This window comes from Erinaceus europaeus, chromosome 7 (assembly GCF_950295315.1).
Source record: "Erinaceus europaeus chromosome 7, mEriEur2.1, whole genome shotgun sequence".
In the NCBI taxonomy this organism is placed as follows: domain Eukaryota; kingdom Metazoa; phylum Chordata; class Mammalia; order Eulipotyphla; family Erinaceidae; genus Erinaceus; species Erinaceus europaeus.
In genome coordinates, this window is record NC_080168.1 from 75476304 (window position 1) to 75500489 (window position 24186).

Genomic DNA, 24186 nt, shown 5'->3' on the forward strand with positions numbered 1-24186 from the left:
GTGGCCATTTTGTTCCAATAGAAGGTGTCTAAGCAGTCACCATACTGTCCTGGCCCAGTCACTAAGACAGGAAGTTTTTCTTTTAGGGTGGAGTCTGGACTTACCAGGTAGAGAACCCATGCTATCATGTGCAAGTACTCAGGTTCAAGCCCCTGTCCCCACTTACAGAGAGGAAGCTTCGTAAGCATTAAAACAGTGCTAAAGGTATCTTTCCTTCTTGCAGTTTCTCTCATGCCTTCTATCAATAAATAAATAAATGATAAAAAAAATGTGGTGGAATCATGCAGAATCATGTGGGTACTGAGCCCCAGCAATAACCCTGGTGGCAAAATTAAATTTTCCTTTTGAGATTCCATTCTAAAAACAGGTCTTTTTAATTATTATTATTTTATGGGGTGGGGGTTATATCTGTTGGTACATGTCATCTCCCCATGACATGTGTCTGCAGATATAAAAAATAACTTAATATGTTCTATTAACTTAAAATAGCTGCTATGGTGGCTTCACAATTTGTTTCTTTTAACATAGATTCTAAAATTGCTTTATACCTGAAAATGTTACTTGAGTCCTATTCCCTTAGTTCAAAGACAGTCTTAATGTCCTTACAATTGTTTCCATTATATAATCACACAGTCCTCTATAGGAAGTGAGGTGGAGGAACCTGTTAATATATCTAACAAGCATCCTTATATATATAGAAAAGTAATGTACCAGCAGTCAAAGCTTTACTCAGGAGAGATATGACCTGTAAATCAAAGTGTATTCATGAGTGAATCAAGAGATAGCTATGGTAATATGGTAAAGGCATTATGGGGGCACACTCAAAGAAAACTAGTGACAGAAAATATGAGAGGGAAGGTTAGTGAAAGAAGGGTTTAAGGAAAAAATAGAAATCACATAAGGAGATGCTGCAAAGGGAATTCAGTATTTGGAAAATCAGACACTTGGATGGAATAACCATTTAGTAAAGGGACAGAAATCCCCCATGGGAGGGATGAAGATATTAAGTGGAAGTTTCTGACTGGCTCTTGCAAAAAATTTGCAGTGGAAGAAGTTTGACTATTAGAAAAAGAAAACTTCTCCAAGTTTATACCACTTCCATGCTTGAGGAAAGAGAACTAGTACCTTGGGTGATAAAAGAGCAGAGGTGACCAGGAGATAAGCAAGAACACAGGAGGTAGTGTTGCAGCATCACTTGTGAAAGCTATAGCCCAAGACAGTCTATGGAGCATGAAGATTGCTTGCAGAAGAAGGATTCCCACAGCCAGATAAATTCCCACAACAAAAGAAGGGGAAAAATTAAAAATATAACCCTCACACCTATGGACATATAATCTTTGATAAGGGGGCCCAAAGCATTAAATGGAAGAAGGAGGCTCTCTTCAATAAATGGTGCTGGGAAAAATGGGTTGTAACATGCAGAAAAATGAAATTGAACCATGTTATCTCACCAGAAACAAAAATCAACTCCAAGTGGATGAAGGACCTGATGTTAGACCAGAAACTATCAAATACTTAAGGAAAACATTGGTAAAACAGTTTCCCACCTAAACCTCGAGGATATCTTTGATGAAACAAACCCAATTGCAAGGAAGACTAAAGCAGAAACAAACCAATGGGACTACATAAAATTGAAAAGCTTCTGCACAAAGAAACTATCACATAAACAAAGAGACCCCTCACAGAATGGGAGAAGATCTTCACATGGCATACATCAGATAAGAGACTAATAACCAAAATATACAAAGAGTTCAGCAAACTTAACACCAAAAAAGTAAATGACCCCATCCACAAATGGGCAGAGGATATGAACAAAACATTTACTTCAGAGAAGATCCAAAAGGCTAACAAACACATAAAAAACTGCTCCAGGTCACTGATTGTCAGAGAAATGCAAATTAAGACAACATTGAGATACCACCTCACTCCTGTAAGAATAGCATACATCAAAAAGGACAGCAGCAACAAATGCTGGAGAGGCTGTGGGGACAGAGGAACCCTTCTGTACTTCTGGTGGGAATATAAATTTGTCCAGCCTCTCTGAAGAGCAGTCTGGAGAACTCTCACTAGGCTAGACATGGACCTTCCATATGACCCAGTTAAGTCCTCTCCTAGGGATATACCCCAAGGACTCCATAATGCCCAATCAAAAAGATATGTGTACAGCTATGTTCAAAGTCCCCAAACCTAGATATAGACCAGGTACCCTGAGATAGAGCATATGTTCACACGTACCCATAAACTAGGGCAAAATATATACCTGGAAGCAAAAGTACACAAGTCTGCAGTGAGTACCGCCCAACACTTCATCTGCACTATTCCAGCCTTTAGGTCCATAATTGTTCAACAATTTGTTTGGCTTTGTATGTTAACTCTCTTTTCAGCCACCAGGTTCCAGAGGCCAGCAGGATGTCGACCAGACTTCCCTGGACTGACGACCCCACCAATGTGTCCTGGAGCTCCACTTCCCCAGAGACCCACCTTACTAGGGAAAGAGAGAGGCAGACTGGGAGTATGGAGCGACCAGTCAACGTTCACGTTCAGCGGGGAAGCAATTACAGAAGCCAGACCTTCCACCTTCTGCAGTCCACAACGACCCTGGGTCCATACTCCCAGAGGGATAGAGAATAGGAAAGCTATTAGGGGATGGAATGGGATATGGAGATCGGGTGGTGGGAACTGTGTGGAGTTGTACCCCTCCTATCCTATGGTTTTGTTAATGTCTCCTTTCTTAAAGAAATAATTAAATAATAAAACACCATTAATAACGTCATAACAATTAAAAATATTTGTGCCCTCCTTGCTGTTGCCTACTAGTGGTTCTCCAGACTGGATGTGGCAAACCAGTTGACCCAGATGTCTGGGAAGCAGCCTGCAGGGATGATTCTTCTCCCATACAGAGAAAAAGAGGGGAGGAAATATGTGCTAGAAAGGGAGGGTAGGAATTGTGGTACTTGGAATAGGAGCTACAAGGACACTAAGAAGCAAGTTTCTCTGAAAATGTTTGCTTATGCCTACAGCCATACCACCTTGAACATGCCCAATTTCATCTGATCTAGGAAGCTAAGTAGGGTCAGGCCTGGTTAGTACTTGGATGGAGAAAGGCTTGCTTATTGCTTCATAATAGTCCCACAAGAATAAGTGTAGTAGAATGGCCTGACCTTCCCACCACATTTAGGCAACCTCTGATTCTACTCTGCAACATTCTGAATTGAAAAGGGATTGGGATATTTATTTATGTTTACTCTTTGTTCAGTCACAAGCCAAGATTCATATAAGCAAGTATATTTTTTAAGTCTGGAATGAAAACAGTCCTTTTAAAAATCAAAAAGGTTTTAAGTATTGAATAGAAGGACCAGTGAAAGAGCTCACTTTGACAGTGTGCCACGTTGCCATGTATGCAATCCAAGTTCCAGCCCAGTGCCCACCACATTGAAAGATACTTTAGCTCTGTCATCTCTTTCACTCCCTGTTGGTTTCTGTAATGAAGCAAATTTGAGATTTTTCTTTTAAATGTTATATTTATTTATTTTGGATATACAGAGAGAAACTGAGAGGAAAGGGGGAGATGGGAGGCGAAAGAGACACCTGCAGCACTGTTTCACTACCTGTGAAGCTTCCACCTGCTGGTGGGGACTGGGAACTTGAACTTGGGTCCTTAATAATGGTAATGAGTGTGCTCAACCAGCACCTTTACCCCTGTAAATAAGCAATACTAGTCTTCTGTAACAAATATTGAAGAATATGATGAGGCATTGCTAGTTTTAGTGTTTGACTCAGATTATGCTGGAGGTGTGTGGTGAATGGGTTGATGGACAGACAAGAATTGGGGGCACAGAGACCAGCTAGGTGGATGGAAGCACTGTCCAGACATGCAGCAAGGTAACAGCCTGAACTAAAGCAGTCGCTGCAGGGATGGAAATGGGCAGTGCAGATTTTGTTGGAAGGCTGTCTGCAAAAGTCAACATGACACAGAGGCCTGCAGTATATGGTCCCTTAGCTCAATGCTACTGCAAAAACAAATTCAGCTCTCCACCCTCCATCACTGCCCTGCTCTGTCCTTCTTGAAGGCTCAGAATTCTCTGACTTGTCTGTGTTCCTGGTAAGACTTTCTAGAGTGAAGTACTACCATTTGGGGCTTGAATAAGAGAAGACAGAAAGATAAATTGAAGAATATAAATAATTTACTGCCAGATCATTAAAGGAAGAAAGTTATATTTTACAGGAAGGACTTATGAAGTTGCAGAGGAGAGCTGGAGAGATGTCTGTGACGCATGTCCACTTTGTGATGAATAGTGATTCTTTTTCCTATACTCTTGGCAAAGATGAAAATCACCTGCCATCAGTTTCTGGAAGACCTAGTGTGACTCTTTATACTCTTATATCTATTGTTTTCCCTGTTCCTCTGATGGCCTATATTTTAGCTAAGTGAATGAGTGGTAGCTGGGGTTGAGCTGGTTCTTTTCTCTTGTTTTGTTAAAATTCTAGGTTTTTAACTGCTGGTTATTTTCTGCCAGCTGTTAGGTCAATAGCTCTTAAAGAAGATCAGGCTGTACAGAGGGTTATAGAAGTAAAAAATAAATATATAAGAGAGATTATTTTGAATTAAATGCTTAATTACAAAATAAGCAGGTTAAAGCTAGTTAGATGGTATGAAATAAGATCAGGCAGACTTACTTCTTTCCTTTATGAATACTAATATGTTGGCTCAGCCTGTAGTTACAAGTGCAAAGACTGAATAATCAGACAAGCAACCTTTAATCATACCATTATATATATGCAAAAGTAGTACTGAGCCAAATGGTAAAGAAAAGACTAAGTTACGAGGAGTCATAAAATGGATCAGCAAAGTGCTGACTGGGCAGTGCTTAACAGGATTGTAGATACATGATACTGAGCTTACTATGAGTGTGACACCTTCAAGAGATGCAGAATGTAGCAGCCTTATTAACTTAGAATATTATACATTTGACCATGACATTTTAATTAATTTTTATTTGGCAATAGTTAATAATTATAGTTTCATGACCTTGAGAATCTGTGTGCTCTTTATCCATTTTCCTCAATGATGGCATCTTGCAAACCTATAGTGCAATATAACCTGAATATTTGCTAATACAATCCACTAAGTTTGTTCAGATTGACTTATACTCTTTTGTGTCTGTGCACATACATGGGCATCCTTTATATAATAATTTTATTGCTACCAGCTGGGACTCAGTGCCTGCATGAGAAATACACTGTTTCCAGCAATCATCTTCCTTCCTTCCTTCCTTCCTTCCTTCCTTCCTTCCTTCCTTCCTTCCTTACTTTCTCTCTCTCTCTCTCTCTCTCTTTCTTTCTTTCTGTTTTTGTTGTTGTTCTTATAGGACAGAGAGAACTTGAGAGGGGAGGTTTAGGGCTGGTGCTAGAGCTAGACAGAGAGAGGTAGAAGGGAGCCGGGTGGTATCACAATGGGTTAAGCACACATGGCTGCTAAGTGCAAGAGCCAGCAGTAAGGATCCCGGTTCCAGCCCCCTGGTTCCCCACCTACTGGGGGGGGGGTCGCTTCACAGGCAGTGAAGCAGATCTGCAGGTGTCTTTCTCTCCCCCTCCTCTCTCGAATTCTCTCTGTCCTATGCAATAACAACAACAATAAACAACAAGGACAACAAAAGGGGAAGATAGCTTCTAGGAGCAGTAGATTCATAGTACAGGTACCCTGGAGACAAAGAAAAGGGGGCTAGGGGGAGTGAGAAAGAAAAACACCTACAGAACTGTTTCACTACTCATGAAGCTTCACCCTGAGGGGAGAGCAAAGGCTCAAACCTGGATCTTGATAACCTGTGTATTTAATCAAATAGACCACCGCCTGGCCACTCGATTTTCTTTTTTAGATAGAAACAGAGAAGCAACACCTACCAAGTCACTAAGTTCAAAAGACTTTGGTGGGTCATACTAGGCCCCCTATTGTCTACCTCCTGCCCTGCTTTCCAGACTTACTGAGCAGCCCTGCAGTGTCACTTCTGAACCACACTGATCAGTGCACTTCCATGCACATCTTTCCTGCAAGTGGCACCTTCTTTTCCATGAGCAATAACTGTGCTTTAAGAACCTCTATGAGCCCCAAATAAATACTGTACTATTTATAGACATTCAGTAAATGTTTGTTAAAGAAATAACCCTAGAGAAAGGATCCCCAGGGGATGGAAAGTGTACAATTTACCATGTGTGAGAATCCAGGTTCAAGTCCCTGGCATGTAAAATCACCTGCAAAGGGAACATTCAGGAACAGTGGAGAAGTACTGTGATAGCTCAATCTCTCTTAAATTTCTTGTTATCTCTCTTTCAACCTCTATCTAAAAACAAACAAAAAACTCATTGGGAGTGAGGAACAGTGGAATCAAATTGTGCAGGAGTACACAGAGGTTCAGAAAAAACCCCTTGTGACAAAAAAATAATAAAATAAATGAATCCTGAAGGACAAGTTGTATTATTTATATAGGTTCTCTATAAAAAAAAAAACTGTCTTCCCTATCAAAAGAGTACAAGCATCTCAGCCTTTTTGTCTCAGCATACACCTTTAAAAAGTTCAATGAGGGAGTCGGGTGGTAGCACAGTGGGTTAAGTGCACATGGCGCAAAGTGCAAGGACTGGAGTAAGGATACCGGTTCAAGCCCCCGGCTCCCCACCTGCAGGGGAGTCACTTCACAGGTGGTGAAGTAAGCCTGCAGGTGTCTATCTTTCTCTCCCCCTCTCTGTCTTCCCCTCCTCTCTCCATTTCTCTGTCCTATCCTACAATGACATCAATAACAACAACAATAAAACAACAAGGAAAACAACAAGGGCAACAAAGGGGAATAAATAAATAATAATTTTTTTAAAAGTTCGCTGATAGGAAACTGTGAATTACGCCCTACAGGAAGAAGAGGCAGGGAGATAGTGAAAGAAAGTTGAAAAGACCTTTCTCAAGGAACTGAAAACATCTATACTTACTTCCCTTGTGATTCTGCCAGGGTGAGCCCCAGACTATGACTCCACCTACTTCACAAAGATTGAGGCGGGCTATGAAGAGACATGTTTCAATGCCAGTGAATGCTTGGGGTTATGATTTTTTCCCCAATGACCAAACATTTGGTACCTGGGATCTAGAAAGTAATGTGGAGCTATATCCCTCTGTGCACATGGCTTTGGTTATTTTCAAGTCATTCAAAGTGTCCACTTGCAAATGAGATTAAAGCAGAGGTCTGGCCACTCTGGTCACTAGAGGCCTCCTTCGTGGCTTTCTTCCTACTGCTTGGGATGTTAACCATAGCACCTTGGCCACATTCCAGTCCAGATAATTACACTGGGGCCAGGAAACTTCACCCTCAAGTTAACTAAATAAACCATTCCTTCTTCCTTCGGACTTGATATCATAATTTTTGTTATGCTGCTGTGTGTACTTAGAGAACTATTCTGTACTTAGGATGACTGCATTTGTGGAAAATCAAGGCCCCTGGTACAACTTTCTACACTGACAAGAAGTATGCCAAAATATCATTAGCTAAGTTAGCTGTTTGGACCTTCTTATTATATAGTACCAGAAACACTTAGAAAATGACAGAAACATATTCCCCATTATTCAACTTTTACTATTCATACAGATACAGACTAAACTATTTTTAGCCTTATGAAAGAAAGGCAGGTATGGTAGCATTTAAAAGTATATTTATTTATTGGGTAACAACAGAGAGAAATCAAGAAAGAAAGAGATAGAGAGACACTTGTGACACTGCTTCACCACTTATGAAGCTATCCCCCTTTAGGTGGGGACTGAAGGCTTTAACCTGGGTCCTTGCACATTGCAGCTTGTGTGCTCCACTGGGTACAACATCACCCAGCCCCAAGAAGAGCAGGTATAAATTCTACCATCTGCCAGGCTCTGCTGTATGTAATATGCCTTGTTAAAGGGTCAAGGGCTACACCGTCATCACAAATGTAAGAGAGTTCGCTGGACAGTGTGCTTGCTTTGCAATACACACAGCACAGGACACAAGCTCCATGCCTGGCCCCCTCCACCCTGAAGGAAGCGTCAGTGCTGTAGTGTCTTTCTGTCTGTCTCTGTCTTTGTCCTCTTATCTAAAAAAAAAACAAAAACAAAAAAACCTTAGCATATAGTAGTAAACCCTCAGTGAAGACAAATTATTGTTCTTATATAGAAATTAATAAATCATTACAAATTGTCCACTGCCCCAAACACTACCAAAGTAAATGATAGACTTCCACTACTTAAAGAAAAAGGGGTGTCTTAACAGGGTTTTTAGAGATAGAAAAAAAAATCAATAGAATGCGTAATATACATGTAAGACTATAATTAAGCATAGTGTCAATACCTAATTTATACTCTCAAATATTACTGTATTTTGAAAGTTCATTAGGAAGAACAATCTTGGTTATAGATTTTAAGTAAACATAGGACAAATAAATAATTCAGAGGGGAAAATGAGTCATGGCCAGAAGAGAACAACCTGGAGATGACTGTCACCAGGGCCAAGTCACGCCAAGTCACACCATCTCACTGTGCTTCATCTCTCAAAACTGAAGGGTTAGGCCAGAGAATTAATTGCTAATCTCCCCCTAAGATTTTTTGTGCCATTAATTTAGGTTTCATAGAAAATTTAATGTTTTTTTAAAAATCCTAAGAGCACCTGATAACAGTAAAAAAAATAAGTATGGGTAGTAAATAATGACTACAAAGAGAAGAATTAAAATAGCCTAAACAATGCTTCTGATTTGTTCTTTTCATTATATACTAAGTTGAAGTGAGATACTTCATTTCATCCCTTAAAACAATTACTATTACAATATAATTTTTCCTATTTTTAAAAATTCAGTGAAGACAGCTCCACCTTACTCCAAAGAAACTTGTAAGATTTGGCTCATGGGGGGCAGGGGTTACAATGCTTGAGCTACAGTGTGAGTACAGGATGTGGAAGCAGCTGTCACTGCTTTGTTTTTCATTCACAGTAGGTGGTTGCCAGGCAACAAAATAGTATTGTCTGTTTCTATGATCTATTGGGCAATTCTACTGGTAATAATCTTTCTACATTTTAAAACAGGGCCACCTTTTGGACAAGAAAAAAAAGAGAAATGAGAAAAAAAATCCCAAGAATGACAATAACATATATTCCTATGTATCTATAACATACATCTATATTAGCCAGCTAATCAACTAAAAGTACCCCAAATATATGTGCTTAAATGTATAATTGTGTGAGAATATATTTATTTTGCATACATATATATGTGGATGTGTTAATACATATGTTCTTCAGCCTAACTCCAACCCATGTAAATCTGATAGGCTCAAAACTAGAATCTAAATCCCTAAGCCATCTGACAATTTTCCTATAAATCATTATTTCCTTAATAAGACAATTTGAAAAAATAATAATAACAAATCCCTAAGAGCAAAGTAAAGAGATCTAGTAAAATGGAAAGAGTTAAGAATCACTTTCTCAACAATATCAATAATTCCCAACTTGTCAGGTGCTTCAGATTCTGTCCTCTGAATATAAAATCCTCTGATTGGAACAGAAATTCTACTTAGAAAAAAATAGTAAATGGAAAACCTTTGTTCTCTACCTTGGACTTACTTAATAGACAATGTTCTTTACTTACTGTCATGTGCTGCCTACCACGTTGTAAAAAGATAGTAATTTATATCAGAATGTTCTGTTGCTGTTTATAATCAAGAATTTAAAAAATATCTGTTTTAAGAATAGCTGGATAATTCTCTGTGGAACAGCCTCATGTGATTCCCCACTTTGTTTTTATATGGGCCCCTGGGGAATAGCAGTCATGGTATGTTATTCGTGCATATTTCACAAGCTTACAAATAAAATAACACGCAGTGTACTCAATATAAAGTTGTCAACATTAACTTGCGTCAGTTGCTGTTTGTTTTGCATTGACAAGGCTTCTAGAGATAAGAATTACAGCATTCTTCAATGCACAGACACAACATCTAAACAGCCTGAAGGAATTAAAGCTTGAAAATGCTAGAAGCAATCATGCTTTGAAATGAAGAGAAATCAGTATCACTTATGCATATATCTCTCTGCAAAGGCCCTAACTAATGCCAGAACAATCTTTGGGTTTTATGCGATGCTCACCCATCTTTCTTCCCCTTTGCCATATATCAAAATCACTTTAACTATTTAGTGTATCCCTCTACATCAGCCTTTGAAATTCACTACCAATTGCAAATCTTTATAGACAACATAAAGGTGGAATAAACAGAATCCATTGCATGGCAGTCCATTATCATTATAGCACCTTTTAATCAAAAGGGTGATGCGAACAAGTCGGAAGCAATGTATATTGGTTAATAATAAGCACTAGTCAACATCACCATTCCCCCAGAAGGCTGTGCCTTCTGCAGCATGTGGCACTCTCAGGCGCGCCTGTATAGACAGATTCCTCCCTCACATCTCACCCCGAAAGTGAAAGTGACCCACTTCCTTCTCCTTCAGCCTCCTTAGCTCTCTCTCACTGACCTGCTTCACTCATTCCTTCAGACACAATATCTGCAACTTCTGAAGATTCCCTGGGTACCCGTCACTTTTTTGCAAACTGCTTAGGACTCCAATCCGCCAGCCAATTTGCCCTGACCTTCTCACGCGCACACTTCCTTCCCTCAGGATCTCAGATCTGATTTAAAAGTCCTCCAAGCCAGCAAATACAACCTGAGTAAAGTCAGAGTTGCATTCCCTTTCGTGCCCCCCCCCCCGCAATTTCCACTGCAGCAAAATATTGAGAAAGAGGCGAGAACAACAAAGTGTGGGTGCCTGGGAGGAAAGGGGGTCGAACAAGGGGCTCCCGCAGAGGCGATACCCACACCCCACCTGTCGACCCCAAGTCCCCATGTGCGCTCCAAGAGCTGACAACCACAACACTCCCGAGTCGCCCCCTCCGACAAGGGGGCGGGGCCACGCCGCCAGCCAATCATCGCCAGGAAGCCCCGGGTGTCCAACCTATGGGGTGGCGATGGCCATGCGGGGGGCGGGCTGGGGGGCCCGGGGCGGGGCCGCGTCCGTGGGCGGCGCGCACGTGTGGAGTCCGGAGCCGCAGGGAGGCCGCGGGCGTCCGCTGTCTGGGCGAGGCGGCCCCCGGGGCCCGTCCCACCGCCTCTATGGCTGGAGTCCGGCCAGCGAGCGCTCGCCGCGGCGCACCGGCCCCAGGTGTCGGGGTTCCTGTGCGAGGCGACAATCACCAACAGCAACAATAGCGCCCGTTGCGGGGCCGCGCGGGGAGGAAAGTTTGGGCGCCCGGCGGCGAGGAGTCGGGAGGTGCAGGGGGGCCGAGAAGCCGAGAGTGGCGGGGAGGCACCGCAAGGCGTCCCGGGCGGGGTCTGCGGGGCGCTGTCCAAGGTGCAGGCGTGGCGCGAGGGGCGCGGGACCCGGGCCCCCCAGGCGGGCAGCTAGCTGAGCAGCTAGCGGGGCGTCCAGGGAGCCGGGGCCGGGCGTGCGGGGCTCGGGCTACAATGGAGCCCCAGCGCCCCCCGCTCGCCGCCCTGCCGGCCTCCCTTCCCCTCCCCCGCCACGCGCCCACGGCCCTCGGATCCGGTCCCAGCGCGGGGGCGGGGACCCGCCTCGGAGCCCAGACGCCCCGGGGATGCTGCGGGCCCTGGCGGCTCACCTGGGGCCGCGGTGCGGGAGCCGAGGCTGCCTGCCGGGCTCCGGGGGCGGCAGCTCCTCCACGCCGCGTCGTCCTGGTCCACTCGTCCCGGGCGCGGAGCCCTGGGCTGTGGCCGCCGCCGCCTCAGACGGAGGACGCCCCGTGGCGGCTGGAAGCCTGTGTGAGTAGCGGCGCCGAGCGGGAGCTGCTGAGAGCCGGCGGCCGGCCGTGCGCACGCGCGCCTGGGAGTGCGAGTGTGTATATGTGTATGTGTATGTGTGTGTGTGTGTGTGTGTGTGTGTGTGTGTGTGTGTGTGTGTGTGCGCGCGCGCGCGCGCGCGCGCCCACGGGGAGGGGGCGCGAGGCCCGGGGATGCTCGCAGGGACCGAGGCGAAATTCTTCACCCCCAGAAATTCCGTAAACGCGGGGCAGGAGGCTGGCGCGCGAGTCTCGCCCCACGGGGCGGAGGTGGGGTCTGCAGCGCCGCGCACTGGCCGCGTCCTGGGTGCGCGGAGCCAAGCGCAACGTACAGCCAGCGATGCAGCTGCAGAGCCACGGGCTCCCTTGTGCGGTTGCTGGGCCGGCTGTTCCCGTCGCCACCGTCCCCCTTGGGGCGCAGGGCTAGGCGCGTGGCGGGGACAGCGAAAAGGTCTTTGCGGTGGCCGCTGCGTCCTTGCGGGAGCAGTGGGCACCGAGTGCACGTGGCCGTGCGCCGTGCGTGTGGGGCTGCGGGTGGGAGGCACCCAGCCAGGGGAGAGCGCACAAGAGGGTGAGGCCAAGTGCACATGGGGGGGGGGGGGTTCTACCCCTTCCAGGTGCGTTGTGCCATTCTTCTTCCCAAGCGGCTGTTCCTCAAAGTTACCCGCTGCCCAGGTACAAGTGTTGGCCTCCTCTTTGTTCAGATTCAGCTAAGTGTGCAGCATGGGGTCTGGGCTGCCTGGTAGTCAGGCTGCTCCAAGTGCAGGCCAGGTCAGCCCGCCTGGCGCCACTCTTGGCTGCTGAGGCTCCCTGTTCCCTCATTTTGCTAAGATACCTTGCATAACTGAGAACTAAACACTTAACAGCATATTTGCATGCCTTTCTTTCTAAAAAGATTGTCCTGGCAGCCTTTTCTGTTGCAATTCTGTATCCACTCAAGAATTTCTAGAGAGGCTATAGGTCAGGGTGATCAGTCAAATGCCCTTAGGACAGAAGTCCTTCACTCAGGGAACTCTATAACTTAGTACTTACATTTTTGCTCCTTAAATGTTGAATGAATGACATTGTTTTCTAACTTTGCATATCCTGAAGGCAAAGACTTGGATGCTGGGAAAATCATTACCATCCCACCAGGCTTACTTGATTTTAACTAATGCCATTTGCTGTGTATGGCTATTTTCTCCAATGACTGCAAGACTCCCAGTAGAAAAAAAAAGAAAAAAAAAAAAAAGAATGCTGACCCATTGTGCAACCTTTCCAAAGCCTGCAAACTGCCAGCACTCACAAAGGAATCCAGTAGGATACCCTGAATTGAGGTTAAAGCTTGCTTACATGGTTCTTGCAGGAATCTAACCTCATACAATAAACATTATCATTCATTAGCAATGAAAAATATTTATTGATCAATTATATAAGAGAAAGAACTAGAGCATCACTGCCTGGGATTGAACCAGGTGCTTCATGCCTATAAGAGCTTTAGCCATTGGGCCACCTCCAGACCACTATTCATTAGTTTGTAATTAACTCTTCTAAAGCAGAAAGAAAAATAATTTTTTAGGAGAACTGCAAGTTTCTTGTTTTGTGGTTGTCACCTTGGCTTTACCACTCAGGACTGACATTTAGAGAGAGACAAGACAAAGAGACCACAACACTGTAAAGGTCCAAGCACATGGCAAAGTGAGCACACTATCCAGGCTAGCCTAATAATAAAACACATGGTTGTTCAGCACATGGCAAAGCAGGCACACTCTCCTGATAAACTATTTTTCTGACCCAAATATACTGTGTCTTAAAAGCATGTCAGTTCTTGTAAAAACTATGGGGGTAGGGGGGTACATAATTTTGGTGGAGGGGATGTTGATTTATACTGACTACACATGGTTGTGAAACTATACCCTGAAATCTTATACTTTTTAAAACCCTGTTAAACCACTAATAAAAAGGAGAAAATAAAAGCCTGTCAGGAGCAAGCATCTCTTATAAAGCACGATACTTCCTGACTACTTGCCAATATATGCAGATCACCCCCAGACTACTAATTCTTCTGTAGCATCAAGCCCACATCCTTCAGCCTTCAACACGTATCCTCTTAGAAGCAAAAGTTCTCAATTTTCCACTGCATGCAAAATTTCAATTCCTTTGAACTCAGGGTTTTCTATGAGTTGCTCCTCCAATCACCTCACAACTTTGGGATATAACTGAAATAAAGTGAAAATTGAAATGGATTAAATAGCTGCTGCTCTGTGTTCTCTAGAGCAGGTCCCTTTAGCTGGCTTCTGTCACTCAATTTGCAATGTTCTTAGAAGCCATTTGTGGCAACATGGAATTCACAGGATTTTTGTTATGAGAGCTTAGTGATTTAAACTTTTTAATTGAAAGGGAATCCTATAACTTGTAGTAGAAAAATTCTGATCCCCAAGTTTTAAAATTCCTATGAGTAAAACTCTTACAAAAATAATGTAAGACTTTGGTTTCCCTTAGAAAGTCACCTGTAGGGGTAGGATGGTGGCATACTCAGTAGAGAGCAAATGTTACCATGTTACCTAGGTTCAAACTCCCAGTACCCTACCTAAAGGGAGGAAGCTTCTTGAGTGGTGGATCAGTGCTGCAAATGTCTCTCTCTTCTTATTTCTCTCTCCTCTACTCTCACTCTTTATCAAAGACAAAGGGAAAAAAGATGACCACCATAAGCAGTGAAGATTTAGTGCAGGGACCAAGCCCCAGCCATAATCCTGGTGGAGATAAGGAATGAAAGAATGAAGGAAGAAAAAGGTAGGGAGAGGAAAGAAAAAAAAATGTCTTTGAGATTTCAATAGCTTCCCAAGTGCCTGATGTGCTTGGTGAAACTGAAAAATGTAAAAAGAAAGAGAAAAATAGCCTAAATTTTCTGATGGCCATCAAAGAAGACAGATTTGGTTTTGTAAAAATCATTGCATAAATAAGAAACTACCACTAAAAATAATATAAGCTTGTTCTTATCACAATTTTAAATTTGAAAAATAAAATAGGGGGGGCCGGGTGGTGGCGCACCTGGTTGAGTGCCTGTATTACAGTGAGCATGGACCCAGGTTTGAGACCCTGGTCCCCACCTGCGGGGGGTGGGGGGAGAGGGGAGAAGCTTCATGAGTGGTGAAACAGGGCTGCAGGTGTCTCTCTGACTCTCTCCCTCTCTATCACCCCCTTCCCTCTCAATTTCTGGCTGTCTCTATCAAATAAAGATTTAAAAAAAAAAAAAACTTTAAAAAGAATTTAAAAAATGGGAACAAAGTTTAAAAACATAAGCTATATCACATTTTTGACTCAAAACTTTGGAGGTATAGCTAGTACTGAAATGCTTTATACTTTTTTGTGCTACTTAAACATTATAACAACATATAGTACTGATATACTCACTTTGACTAGTTTTTATTAGTTGGGTTGGGAATTGTTAGCATAGTTATAAAGATCATATTTTCCTTCCCTAAAAGAGAATGTTCCATAACTTTTTTTTTTTCCAGTTTGCAGCAGTGCAACAAATTAGTCAAATATTAACTTCCTTAAAACCACAGGGTTGGGAAAAGATGGGGTGTGTAGGGAAACACTTTTATAGTTGATTTGGCCATAAGTAACTAAGCTATTCTGTCATTCTAACTAAAAGACAAACTCTCTTTATAGCTCTTAAGACTGGTAAATGTAGGTTATGAGATGTACCATAGATTCCAAAGTCAACTCCTCATGCTGGGAGCAGGCTGCCCCAAATTCTTTGAAGTGAGAAAGCAGAGACCGTTAGCTGGATTGCCACCGTTGATGTTAGCAGTTGTGAGCATGCATAAAGATACAGGTAATTTCCCCCATAATTAGGTCCTGGATCACTTTTTCCATTAGAGTTTGAAGTGATATAAAACACCTTGACCTACACCTGGACACAAAGTGCCAATTCGATACAGAGTTAGCACAGGAACAAGATGTCTCAAGTTATTTTGTTTATATTTAAACAGGTTATAGCTAGGGCTCCTGCCTGTATGACTCCACAGCTCCCAACAATCATTTTTTCTGTTGTTGTTCCTGCAGAGGAAGAAAGGAAAAACACAGTTCTATCACTTGTGAAGCTTCTTCCTGTTGGTGCTCCCACCACCTGGTGGCCCAGGGCTAGAACCCAGGTCTTCCCATATGGTAACATGCCATACCAGATCAGTCACCTTCCGACTCCCAAATTTAGTTTTTTTATGTAGTGCTTTATTTCAGATGTTACTTTGGGTAAATCAAGAGCAGGCATCTTTAGAAAAGTCAGAGATCAAGGAGAAATGATTATAGTTTGTTTATTACAAGCAAAGTCACAAAGATTTCCTTAGTTAACATTGCTGGCATTTGTGGTACAGTTATATAAAATGATTCACCAGTGACTCATGGAGTTCATGGATTCATGGAGCTATGGATGGAAAGTATGAATCTTCTCAAGAAAGTGAGTATATAAATGTACAAAAATATTAAACACAATTTCAGGGACTTAAAGGATCTCCTTTAATAAGAATCCCTGTCCAATACAGATTCTTTGCTCACTGACATGTGTGGCTCACAGGAAGTGAATTGATAGACTTGCAATCCTCACTTCTATTATCAACCTGATAAGTCATTTCATAGTGAACACCAAGAAGATGCATAAGCAAATCAGTAAACATAAATGAATTTATTGAATACCTACTTCATGGTCAGGTGTGTTTATCATGCTGTGGTTGTTTCTAATAAGGAAGGAAAGTCAACCCATTTATGCCTTAAAGAAGCCTACAGATTATCATTATTTTCTGCAGCAAAATAAGGGAACTTAAGCATAATTTATCACCTAACCAGGTGCAGCAAACTTCAACTTTAATTACTAATATGACAGTGCAGTCATTTGTTAAGTAAATAAACCATTATGCTGAGAATTGGTTACTGATGATCTATATATAATATGTTCATACTCCGTAGTAGGAATAATATTATTGTGTTATGTATAATATAAAATCATCTATCATATTAAGAATTTTAAATTAAAGGGGGCAGGGTGGTGTTGCACCTGGTTAAGTGCATGTTACCATCCATGCACAGGATCCAGTTTTGAGCTCCCACTCCCCCGCTGCAGAGTAAGCAGGTCTATAGGTATCTTACTTTTTTCTCTCTTTCTTACGCCCCCCTCAATTTCTCTCCATCGTACCAATAAAATAGAAAGAGGGAAAAAGAAATTTTTAGAGTAAAGAGGAAAATTAATGATGAGAAACATAATTGACTATGTTTCTAATGACAGCTATCATGAGTTTTCTGGGCATAGCAGAATCTAGAGTTTATGTCCTGTTGTTAAATTATTAGTATAACCACCCATACTTTTTTTGAAATCTCTACATCTACAAAAACCCAGATGTTTATTCTTGGATGATAATGACCATAATATTTTATTGTACTGGTCTTAATGTATTTTTTATTTTTTTTAATTATCTTTATTTATTTGGATAGAGACAGCCAGAAATCAAGAGGGAAGAGGGAAATGGAGCAGGAGAAAGATGGAGAGATACCTGCAGCCACTTGCAAAGCTTTCTCCCTTCAGGTTTGGAGGCTCAAACCCAGGTCCTTGTGCATTGTAAAATGTGCACTCAACCAGGTACACCACCACCTAACCCCTTAAGATATCTTAAGTTTTCTTATTCTATTTTTAGTTAATATACTCTCATTGAATGAATGACAATTTTCAGAGTAGAAAAAATTATTAAAGAACTTGCGTTGTTAACAGCAGTTAAAAGCAATGGGCACTGACACAGAGACAGTCATATAATTAGAGCTGTTGAAAACCTAACCATTCATAGTGAGCAATACCTAACCTGCCTCTACAGTCAACCAGAAGCTTCATGCGGGGTAAGCAGGATTGTTAGTTTCACCTTTGTACTTTTTCAGAAGCAATCTTTTCACAGTAGACACCATGTCTTAAAATCTAAGTTCGGAGAGTCGGGCGGTAGAGCAGCTGGTTACGCGCACTTGGCGCAAAGAGCAAGGACCTGTGTAAGGATCCCAGTTGGAGGCCCCGGCTCACCACCTGCAGCAGAGTCACCTCACAGGCGGTGAAGCAGGTCTGCAGGTGTCTATCTTTCTCTCCCCTTCTCTGTCTTCCCCTCCTCTCTCCATTTCTCTCTGTCCTATACAACAACGAAGACATCAATAACAACAACAATAATAACTACAACAATAAAACAATAAGGGCAACAAAAGGGAATAAATAAATATTTTTTAAAATTTTGAGTTCAAAGATCAGACCAGCTAACATCTTGCTGTAAGGCCTTGAGAAGCATACTTTCTGAACTTAGATTGGTCCCATCTGTGAAATATGAACATCTAACTCACTGGTTTTGTAAAGAAAATTACATGAAGTAAATCTGAGGGTTTCTCATGTTGTTAAGAGCTCAGTAATTCTTTGCACAGTCTTGGCTCTAAATCAAAAGCATGTGGCAGAAAATTGGAACATATACATGAATGGGAAGTTCCTGTAAAGATTCTGGAGGTGTTATATTATAACTTAAAGAACGCTGAACTGATTTGATGATTCGTGGGGAGTTCATTCCAAGGTTATTTTTAGGAAAATCGCAGACAACCAAATTGGCAGAAACAGGTACATGCAGGAAACTGTGGGTCCTATAATTCTGAAGGTGCTGTAATTTTATGAATTCTGTGATTGTTGCAAAACTCAACCATTTGTGTTCATTTAGTTTTAATTAGTCTCTGTTTTTTTTCTATCAAATAGATTCAACTTGCCCAATGATGCTTTATGCTGCTAATTTAGCTATGTGAACACTCATTTACAAATTAATACCAAGCATAAACTTTAAAAAAATATATTTCACTGTTTCAGTCCCCTTAATTATAAATGCAATTTGTGTTGTCATTGGGAAGATAAGCCACAGAAAAAAAAAGAAAAAGGGAAAAAATTGCTTTAACATAACCTCTCAGCAGTCAACCACCATTACTATTCTGGCTGTGTACTTCCAGACACTTTATTCACATATGTTTATTTTTTAATTGTAATTTGAAACAAAGTTCAGCCTGCCTTTATTCCTCTTCCTTCCTTCTTTCCTTCCTTCCTTTTTTAATTGCTGCCAGGGTTAATGTTCGGGCTTGGTGCTATCACTACAAAATCTACCACTCCCAGCTTCCATTTTTCCTTTTTTTTTTTCTTTCTATTTTATGTGACAGACAAGAGAAATTGAGAGGGAGAGAGAAAGATACCTGCTGACCTACTACCTAGTTTTGAAGTGTTCCCCTACAGATGGGGAGCAGTGACTTGAGCCTGGGTCCTTGAGCATGGTAATATATGTACACTTAACTGGGCGTACCACAGTCTGACCCCAAAAGTTAGTTTTTATTTTCCTTTTTTTAAAAAAATATTTATTTTATTTATTTATTCCCTTTTGTTGCCCTTGTTGTTTTATTGTTGTAGTTATTGTTGTTGTTGTTGGATAGGACAGAGAGAAATGGAGAGAAGAGGGGAAGACAGAGAGGAGGAAAGAAAGATAGACACCTGCAGACCTGCTTCACCGCCTGTGAAGCGACTCCCCTGCAGGTGGGGAGCCGGGGTTCCAACCGGGATCCTTATGCCGGTCCTTGTGCTTTGCGCCACCTGCGCTTAACCCGCTGCGCTACAGCCCGACTCCCTTATTTTCCTTTTATGGCCTTTCCTTCTGAGATGGCTATTTGGTCAGCAAATCCTTTAAACAAAAATTTAACTGGTCATCCTGAAACCTCCCTTTCTTAATTCCCCACTTTTCACTTCTTCTACCAATGAGTACTTTTTAATGGACCTTTAAAATCTTAAACTCACCTTGAGTTGACATGTTCAGGAGTCACAAGCCCTGCTCCTTGGCCTCTGGCCATTTTGTGGATGCTTTGCATTACTTAATCTTCACCCCCAAGATGAGGTCCAGCTCTGACCTTGGATTTGGTACTACATTCCTTGATGGAGCTGAAAAGATCCTTGATTTCAATAAGTAACCAGAAGTGTTCATTGGAGTGGTCATCTGTTGGTTCTGCAGAAGGCTGGCCTAGAGGCAAATTATTTGAGCTCATGCTTTTAAAGAGTCTATAACAGTCTTTCACAGTGCAAATGCTGGTTATAATTCCAACAGAATTTTGTATTTCTGCAAGTGAGTGTGTTCACTATTTTATCCAGGATATACAATAACTAGTGAATCCTATAACAGTGCTTACAATTACATCAATTTGCATGTTGCAGAGAGAGCTACTGGGTCACAAAGTAAAATGACCCTAACCCAGTCTACCCCACCCTCCTAATCTAAGTGAGCAGGATTCAAGTGCCACTCTTCTAATCAAAGCTAAAGAACTAAGAGTGGGAAAGAAAGCAATGGAGAAACAAATAAGGTGAGATGGATTATCTATAGAAGTTCTCTGTAGAACATTAACCCAACGTTGTGAATTATGAATTTTAAGTCAGTGAGTTACTATCCTGTGTGTACAGCTCCTAGAAGAAAAAATAATGAAGTAATAAATTGCAGCAAATGATATGTTATGGAAGTTGTATATAAGGCATAACAATATGTATTAAAAAGTTGTAGAGAACTGACTCTGTCTCTAGCATTAATCAAGACAGAGAAAGCAAACAATTTTAGCAAATCAGAAAATTTCACAAGTGAAAGATGTGCTTTTGCTGTGCAGGATCACCTATCTTCCTTCCTATTCTAGATGATGCAAGTTTATCAAGTTCACTTTGGGCTGAGAAGTGGCCTTGAGCAGGAAAACTTAGCAAGGTCTTTTTGGAGAGATGTCATCAAATACACAGCATTGAATCTCAATGGTGACCGAGAAGAAACAGAAAATCTGAAACCTAGAGACATGGTAAAACTAGTGATCCAGGAGAAATTTACAGTGAGGAATAACCAGAGTTAGTAGTATATATGTGCTACCTGCCTTTGCTGAAGCTCACAGATAGATAGATGTTCTCCACTTCTACTTCTTTTCAGTCTATTCTCAAACAATAAGTCTTTAGATATATATAGTAAAGTTAGGTGCCAGGGAGGTAACCCAAGAGTAGAGTATGTGTCTTGCATGTTTGAGCTCCTAGGTTTGTACCCACTATCACATAGGAGAGCGACAAAAACAAAATAAATGTAAGAATCATGCTTTGGTATCCCTCTCTTTTTAAGTCTCTCCTCTCATAAAAAAAATTAAAATTGAGCTATGGAGTGGCTCAGGTTGGGTAACGTCTTGCATCCCTCAGACCCTAGGTTTGATCCCCAGCACCATATTAAAATAATAGTCTAGCAAAACCATATTTGACCAGAACAATTAAAGAAAATGATAATAAGTACTAAATTGCCTTGATTTGATGAACTTTTAGTCTATTTTCTGAAGTTTAGTGTGCACTAGATGCTTTAAGCCAATTTTCCCAAAGCAGAATCACTATAAGCAATATTACTAATAAAATATAGAGCAAAAACAAATATTGTTAGGTTTAGGGTAAGATAAGCTTGATTTGTACCTTAGATCTGTTTTTTCTGAGTGCATTTGTATACATTACTTAAGCCTTGGGTTTTCTTATAATACTAATCTTTTTCTTCTTCCCTAATGTTATGTCCCTGGGAAATAACTGGGGGCATACAGATTTTACTCTCCATGATAGTTAATTTTATCTGTCAGCTTAACTGAAACACAGATACTTGGCTAAACATTATGTTGGGTGTGTCCAGAGGTGGGTGTTTCCAGATGAGGTGATCACCTATTTTAAAATTTATTATTATTTATTTACTTACTGGAAAGGATAGCGACAAGTTGACAGGGCTGGAGAAGGAGAGAGAAAGACACCTGCAGCACTGCTTCACCACTAACTTAAGCTTCCCCACTACAAGTGGGGACTGGGTGCTTGAACCCAGGGGCTTGCGCACTGTTATATGTGCACTAACGAGGTGCACTACTGGCAAGCCCCTGAGATTATCATCTAAATTGGGAGACAGAGTAAAGCAAATTGTCTTCCATTATGGGTAGATCTCGTCTAGTTTGTTAATGGCCTAACTTGAACAAACGCAGAGAAAGAGAATTCAGTTTCTCTGCTTGATAACAAAGACACTCCTGGTTCTTGGCATAGTGGACTCTAACTAGACCTACGTGTTTGTTTTCCCTGATTCTTCAGCTTGCAGTAAACATATTACAAGACTTCTCTGGCTATCTGTCATGGGAATCAGTTATTAATAATTTATCTATCTATCTATCTATTGGTTCTGTATCTCTCTAGAATCCAGATAACCCTAATTGAGGTGCTGGTAGATAGCTCACCCATAGAGTGCATTCCTTATCATGTTACCATTCTGGGAGCACCATACAAAAACAAAGCTTCACATGCAGTGGAATAGTGCTATGGTAGTTCACACTTTCTCTCTGTAACTGCCATTCACCCTCTGTCTAAAATAATAATTTCCACCAGGAGCAGTAAAACCAGGAAAATACAACACCCAGAAAAGTAATCAAAGGGGGGTAACCAACTTTCTCTCCACCAAACAGACCTTTGAGTTCAAATGTCTGAGGTGTGTGTGTGTGTGTGTGTGTGTGTGTGTGTGTGTGTGTGTGTGTGCAATCAGCTATCTACTTGTTTCTACTAGTGTGACTGTGGATGACGCTTTTCTCAAAAGAGAATCCTATTACATGTATTTGGAAACATCTAATTTTTTTTTGCTACAAATGGTCTTTTTAAACTTAATCTTTGTGTCTAGACTGTCTTCTGACTTTATAAAATACCACTGGAATTCTGTTCTTCAAATACATTGATACCAGAAACAGCAGTCCAGCAAGACACACATCTGCTTTCCTTCTTCCTCTCAGCTCCCCACACCTCATGCCACACTACCTCTGTACTCTTGTAAATAAGTTGTGTTATATAAGCTAGCATGAAATCAGTTCCTAAAAGCCTACTTTTTTTAAAACTGCAGAATGATTGCACAAACTCCAGACCATGGAGGTCTCCAAAGGTTTGCATATTGTGTGGCCCAATCAGGAATACTCTTTGAGTTTCATATCATAATGTTTAGAACAAGATTATGGTTGGGTAGAGAGTGAGATATATTGACATATATCTTAGGGAAATGTAGAAATGTACCTTCCTGACAATAACTCTATAAATTAACACTCCTTCTAAAGAGGGATACTAATTTTTTAAAAATAAAAATGTTAAGTGTTCACAAATTTCATATTATGGTGTTCCGAGTCAAGTTTTCATATGCAAAAATTAAGATGTGTCTTAATGTGTGGCATGTAAAAGATTTAATCAAAATATAAAGGGAAGTTTCCTGACAAACAGCTAATATATCCAAATATAGTATATATTTGTATAACACATATATATGTATAAACATGTATGTAACTAAATAGAAAAAATGACAGAATTGTCATTTCTGAAGATCTTTCTAAATAAATCTAATTGAAAATATTTAAATACAGAATTTCTTGAAGCCAGGTATTGATGAAGTACATTTCCAATCAGACTACTCTCAGTCACTATAGAATAGAAAAATCCAACCTAGGTTGTTATTTTGAAACATTTTTATAGTTTTAGTTCATGACAGTTAAAGAAGTAACAACAAAAAGGAAATGGAAATTGACTTTGTCAGCTGTTTAAACGTAAGACAATCTCTTAGATTTTTCAAAATGGAGATAATAGCTTAAGAGAAAAGAAACAAGATTTTGTTCTTATTATGGTAGAAAAAACAATCTTGGTGTTAGAATCTTATTGTGAAGAGAATCCTTGGCTACCTGTTCTGAACTGAATATTTGCATCTCCCCCAAATTTGCATGTTGTAATACTAACCACCAATGGGTGGTACTAGTATTAGAAAGTGGGATCTTTGGGAAGTAATTAGTCATAAAAGGAACAGTCCTAGTTACTGGGGTTGGTGCTGTGATAGGGAGAAGCATGAGCTACGGAAGTGACCCAATGATAGAGAGCAGTACTTATAAGCATGAGGTCCCAGTTCAATCCCCAGTACCAAAATACTAGAGAGATGCGCTGGTTCTCTCTGGCTCTCTCATGTATCTTTAAAAGAAATATGAATGCTTACTCTCCATGTGAAGATACAGGAAGATTGGTATATGGCAAACCAGAAAGAGCCACCATCAGGCATTGGATATGCCAGAATTTGGATCATGGACTTTTCAGCCTTTAAAAATATAAGGGTTTGGTAAAATAGCTCACTTAGCACCCCTGTTTTACCATGGTTAAGATCCAGGTTCCAGCCTGGCCCATACCTCACTAAAAGAACTTTCCTGCTGTACTTTCTCTCTATCTCTTTTTTTTTAATTTTTTATTTAAGAAAGGATTAATGAACAAAAACATACGGTAGGAGGGGT

The 24186-nt window shown here is 41.2% G+C and overlaps 1 protein-coding gene and 1 long non-coding RNA gene across 13 annotated transcripts in view; one reads left to right on the forward strand and one right to left on the reverse strand.

Annotated features, from left to right (window-relative positions):
- The window catches only part of ENOX1 (ecto-NOX disulfide-thiol exchanger 1), a 772227-nt gene extending 760425 nt beyond the window's left edge, over nt 1-11802 (reverse strand). For 9 of the 12 annotated variants that reach the window (XM_060194781.1, XM_060194780.1, XM_060194779.1 and 6 more), the window contains exon 1: nt 11662-11802. The gene's annotated coding sequence lies outside the window, so the exon portion shown is untranslated. The remainder of the gene's footprint in view (nt 1-11661) is intronic. The other 3 variants (XM_060194773.1, XM_060194775.1, XM_060194782.1) reach the window with 3 other exon arrangements.
- LOC132539454 (uncharacterized) overlaps nt 11683-24186 on the forward strand; it is a 28188-nt gene continuing 15684 nt past the window's right edge. The window contains exon 1 of the long non-coding RNA XR_009550745.1: nt 11683-11821. This is a non-coding gene — a long non-coding RNA (uncharacterized LOC132539454). The remainder of the gene's footprint in view (nt 11822-24186) is intronic.